The 5,000-nt window shown below is 57.0% G+C and overlaps 1 non-coding gene and 2 pseudogenes across 1 annotated transcript in view; all 3 read right to left on the bottom strand.

Annotated features, from left to right (window-relative positions):
• LOC122390829 overlaps nucleotides 1-1,821 on the bottom strand; it is a 3,609-nt gene extending 1,788 nt beyond the window's left edge. Inside the window, exon 1 of the ribosomal RNA XR_006258235.1 lies at nucleotides 1-1,821. This exon is cut by the window's left edge and continues 1,788 nt beyond it. This is a non-coding gene — a ribosomal RNA (large subunit ribosomal RNA).
• Nucleotides 1,822-2,048: 227 nt separating this feature from the next.
• On the bottom strand, nucleotides 2,049-2,205 carry LOC122390832 (annotated as a pseudogene).
• A 171-nt stretch (nucleotides 2,206-2,376) lies between these two features.
• LOC122390833 lies at nucleotides 2,377-4,246 on the bottom strand (annotated as a pseudogene).
• Nucleotides 4,247-5,000: the final 754 nt, after the last annotated feature.

The following is a 5,000-nucleotide window of genomic DNA, read 5'->3' as shown; positions in this document are numbered from 1 at the left end:
CAACCCATGTTATTCGAATGATTGTGTCGTTCAACACGGGATGCGGGAATTACCCGTTGGCTTAGGGCCGACTCACCCACGTCCAAGTACTGTTCGCGCGGAACCCTTCTCCACATCGGTCCACAAGGATCTTGCTTGTGTATTTGCTACTACCACCAAGATCTGCACCGATGGCGGCTCCAGCTAGCCTCACGGCTACGCCTTCGACGCTCACCACCGCGCCGCCCTACTCGTCGTGGCTTGAGACGTGGCATGCACGTCGCCTGCCGACGACGGTCGAGTATCGGTGGAACGCTTTAGCGCCATCCATTTTCAGGGCTGATTGCTTCGGCAGGTGAGTTGTTACACACTCCTTAGCGGGTGCCGACTTCCATGGCCACCGTCCTGCTGTCGTGAGCAATCAACACCTTTCATGGTATCTGATTTGCGTCCGCTTAGGCACCTTAACTCGACATGCGGTTCATCCCGCATCGCCAGTTCTGCTTACCAAAAGTGGCCCACTGGGCACTCGGATTCAGAGTCGTCGCTGCAGTGAAGCCAGCGAGACGTCTCACCCATTGAAAGTTTGAGAATAGGTTGAGCTCGCAAGGAGCCCAGCTCCTCTGATCATTCGCTTTACCGGATGAAACTCCGTATCACACGAGCGCCAGCTATCCTGAGGGAAACTTCGGGCGGAACCAGCTACTAGATGGTTCGATTGGTCTTTCGCCCCTATACCCAGCTCAGACGATCGATTTGCACGTCAGAATCGCGGCGGACCTCCACCAGAGTTTCCTCTGGCTTCATCCTGGCCAGGCATAGTTCACCATCTTTCGGGTCCCAACGTGTGGGCTCTAGGTCCACGCCTCAGCAGTGCTCAGTGAAGAGCAAGCCAGCCGATGGCGTGGCCCGCGGATGCGCCGCCGCCACGAGTGACGACGGATCTCCGCTCGTGCCGTCAGACGACACTTCACTTTCATTGCGCGTTTGAGATTCGACAATCTCAATCGCTCGCTCACATGTTAGACTCCTTGGTCCGTGTTTCAAGACGGGCCGCACGTGACGACGCAAAGGCCGAGCCGACTCTTGCGAGTCGATTTGCGCTGGCCGTCGCCCAGTCGTTTGCCAGCGGTCGCATTGCACCGAAGACCAGGCCGGCCGTGGCCGCCAGAGGCGCACATTCCACGGAGCACCGGCACACGTCCGAAGACGGCGCCGGCCCGACACGGCTCGACGGATAACGACCGGCAATAAGACCGGACAACGAGGCCCCGACCTGCCAATGTCAAACAAAGGGAAGCGCGCCGCCGACCGGCCGACAGCAGCACGCGCCGGCACCGTTTCCGATACCGAGCGCGCACCGTGCGTCAGCCGACGAGCGCCTATTTGTCCGACGACACGCGTCACACGTGCGCTTAATCCCATGCTGGCAGCTTCACGGGCTATTTGACTCTCTCTTCAGAGTACTTTTCAACTTTCCATCACTGTACTTGTTGACTATCGGACTCGTGGTTATATTTAGCTTTAGATGGAGCTTACCACCTGCTTAGGGCTGCATTAGCGAGCAACCCGACTCGAAGGAGGACTCGTCCGCGAGCGCGGCGATCGGTCGCACGGGCCTGTCACCCTCCACGGAACTCCTTTCCAGGAGACTTGGACCGACGCCGGACACGGACAGAGCCCTCCCGAACACCACATTGCACGACGGCCTCTCGGCCGCCGGCTTCGGTGCTGAGCTCATCCCACTTCACTCGCCGTTACTATGGGAATCCCATTTGGTTTCTTTTCCTGCACTTAATGATATGCTTAAGTTCAGTGCGTAGTCCAGCACCCCCGAGGTCGAAACGATAAGAGAGCACAGAGACGTGTGGTCCGTCCGCGGGCGGGCGCCATGTTGTGTCAGGGCACGGACGCCAAACGCGCGGAGAGCACACGCTGTGACGACGCCAGAATTGGCACTTGAGACGACGCCATTTGAACACTGTCGGCCACGGCCGGTGCCACGCGCACCGGCCATAACAACAGATGACGAAACGTCCACGGCTGCGTTGATGCGCAGATTCGTCAACCGACCCTCGAGAGCACTGAGCTTGCCGACCGAAATCGGAAGCCGCCATTTGCGTTCAACCTGTCGATGATCATTTGTGTCCTGCAATTCGCAAACTGTCTCGGGTTTTACCCCGGTCTTCATCGACCCACGAGCCGAGTGATCCGCTGCCATGGGAGCCCAATGTTTAGTTTTTGAATAGGACCGAGGGCGCAGGTCCTATGTTGGCGTTCAAAAATGTACACATATGGAAGCCATAGTGACATCGTGTTCATGACTTCCGTCCGGGGAATGTGCGTCCCGGACAGAATGACGGTAACAATCATGCACAGAAATATGCACACAACTGAGAATGATCCTTCCGCAGGTTCACCTACGGAAACCTTGTTACGACTTTTACTTCCTCTAGACGACCAAGTTTGGGCGTCTTCCCGGCCGCACGGCCGAAGCCAGCAGCCAGTCTAGGCGACCTCACCAAATCATCCATCGGTAGTAGCGACGGGCGGTGTGTACAAAGGGCAGGGACTTAATCAACGCAGGCTAGTGACCTGCGCTTACTTGGAATTCCTCGTTCATGGGGGACAATTGCAACCCCCAATTCCCATCACGAAAAGGGTTCAAACGTTTGCCCAGCTCCTCACGGAGAGGGGTGTTGAACGGCGCGCTGACCACTTCAGTGTAACACGCGTGCAGCCCAGAACATCTAAGGGCATCACAGACCTGTTATTGCTCCATTTCCTTCGGCTGGGACGCCGATGATCCCTCTAAGAAGCAAACCGCAGTCACAAGAGACTGACAGTTTCAAGTTTAATAGGCCAGAGTCTCGTTCGTTATCGGAATAAACCAGACAAATCACTCCACCAACTAAGAACGGCCATGCACCACCACCCACTGAATCAAGAGAGAGCTATCAGTCTGTCAATCCTTACGGTGTCCGGGCCTGGTGAGTTGTCCCGTGTTGAGTCAAATTAAGCCGCAAGCTCCACTCCTGGTGGTGCCCTTCCGTCAATTCCTTTAAGTTTCAGCTTTGCAACCATACTTCCCCCGGAGTCCAAAAACTCTGGTTTCCCCGGGGAAGCTGCCCGCACAGTCCGTGTAGTGACCGTTGCGGATTGCTGGTCGACATCGTTTACGGTTAGAACTAGGGCGGTATCTGATCGCCTTCGAACCTCTAACTTTCGTTCTTGACTAATGAAAACATTCTCGGCAAATGCTTTCGCAGTAGTTCGTCGTGCGACGGTCACAGGATTTCACCCCTCGCGTCGCAATACGAATGCCTCCGTCAGTCCCTATTAATCATTTCCCTTCGACTCTCAAAACCAACCAAATCGAGCCAGGGACGTATTCTCCAATTCCATGAATATGTATACAGGCATTAAGAGCCTGCTTTGAGCACTCTAATTTGTTCAAGGTAACGTCGCCGGTCGCCATCAGGCCCCTCCGAAGAACGGCCCGACGACGGATCCGGCACGATTGAATGCGGCCAGCCGATATTTGGGAGCCCAGCAGTGACGCGCGAGCGCCGCCGCCAGGCATACCGGACCGGACACGCACTGATATCCAACTACGAGCTTTTTAACCGCAACAGCTTTAATATACGCTACTGGAGCTGGAATTACCGCGGCTGCTGGCACCAGGCTTGCCCTCCAGTCGATCCTCGTTAAAGGATTCACGTTGTACTCATTCCGTTTGAGAGATCTCGGTTAACGAGACCTCTGTAAGGTATTTATTGTCACTACCTCCCTGAACTGGGAGTGGGTAAGTTACGCGCCTGCTGCCTTCCTTAGATGTGGTAGCCATCTCTCAGGCTCCCTCTCCGGAACCGAACCCAGATTCCCCGTTACCCGTCAGAGCCACGGTCAGCCACTAGCAAACCGTCGAGAGCTGATAAGGCAGATATTTGAAAGGCGCGTCGTCGGTACAAGACCGTACGATCCACACAATGTTATTGTGATTCATCGGAGAACGACCGCCACGAGGGCGATCATCGGTTTTCAGCCAATAAAAGCGCCCCGGCCGACCCGAGAGCCGGCACTGGGGCTCGGTTGCATGTATTAGCTCTAGAATTACCACAGTTATCCATGTATCACTGTCTCGGCCAGTAAATAATAACTGATTTAATGAGCCATTCGCGGTTTCACCTTAGTGAGGCTTGTACTGATACATGCATGGCTTAATCTTTAAGACAAGCATATCACTACTGGCAGGATCAACCAGGTATCTAAGACGCTCGCGCGCAGCTGCACTGCGCGGGCGCTTAGTGTCGGCGGCGTCAGACGCCGCCGAAACAGCACTCATGTACGACATGTGCCGTTCGTTTTGCAACGGGCGATCGCATTTCACGCTCGTGCGTCCGACGTGGTCGGGCAGACTCGTCTCAGCGAGAGTGTCTCTGGCGGTGAGCACCGCGCGTCTCAAATTTCAGCACGTTTGCGCCGGCTGACTGTTGTCGACCGCACCCGGGCCGAGTCACCGCGGCGCAACTGCGCTGTCTCTGCTCTGGCGAACGTCTGCTCGTGGGGCGACTGGTAACGCGATGGGCGACGCGCACATTCGGGCCGGCCGTCCGCCGCACGGCCACTGTGCGCGCTCTTGTTCGCTCGCTCGCTCGCACACCTCACGACGATTGCCGCCACAAGTTTTTAACCGATTGCCGTGCGCTCTTAAGCTTTACCGGATCCCGCTAGGTGGCGCGCGCTCCCATCGGCTGCCATTGAATATACGGAGGGGCGAAATCTTGGCAGTCTATTTTTTTGTACACTCTCTGTGGCCGAACGCACTGTTCCGTGCTGTGCACGCCAGAAGTGCGCTGGTCCACGCGGCGAAAATCCTCTCGGCGCGCGCGCGCCGCCGCCAGTGGGCGACGGACGGCATCGGCCGCGCGCCGACGACGCTAGCGGCGCCCCAAGGAGACGTACCGGGCGCGCCGGCCACCGGGCGCCAGCCGGGCACACACGAGCCGCGGCCAGCGGCC

Source organism: Amphibalanus amphitrite, unplaced genomic scaffold (assembly GCF_019059575.1).
Source record: "Amphibalanus amphitrite isolate SeventyFive unplaced genomic scaffold, NRLGWU_Aamphi_draft 000411F_arrow, whole genome shotgun sequence".
Classification (NCBI taxonomy): Eukaryota; Metazoa; Arthropoda; class Thecostraca; order Balanomorpha; family Balanidae; genus Amphibalanus; species Amphibalanus amphitrite.
The sequence above is the reverse complement of the archived record's forward strand: the minus strand, read 5'-3'. Positions and strand labels throughout refer to the sequence as shown.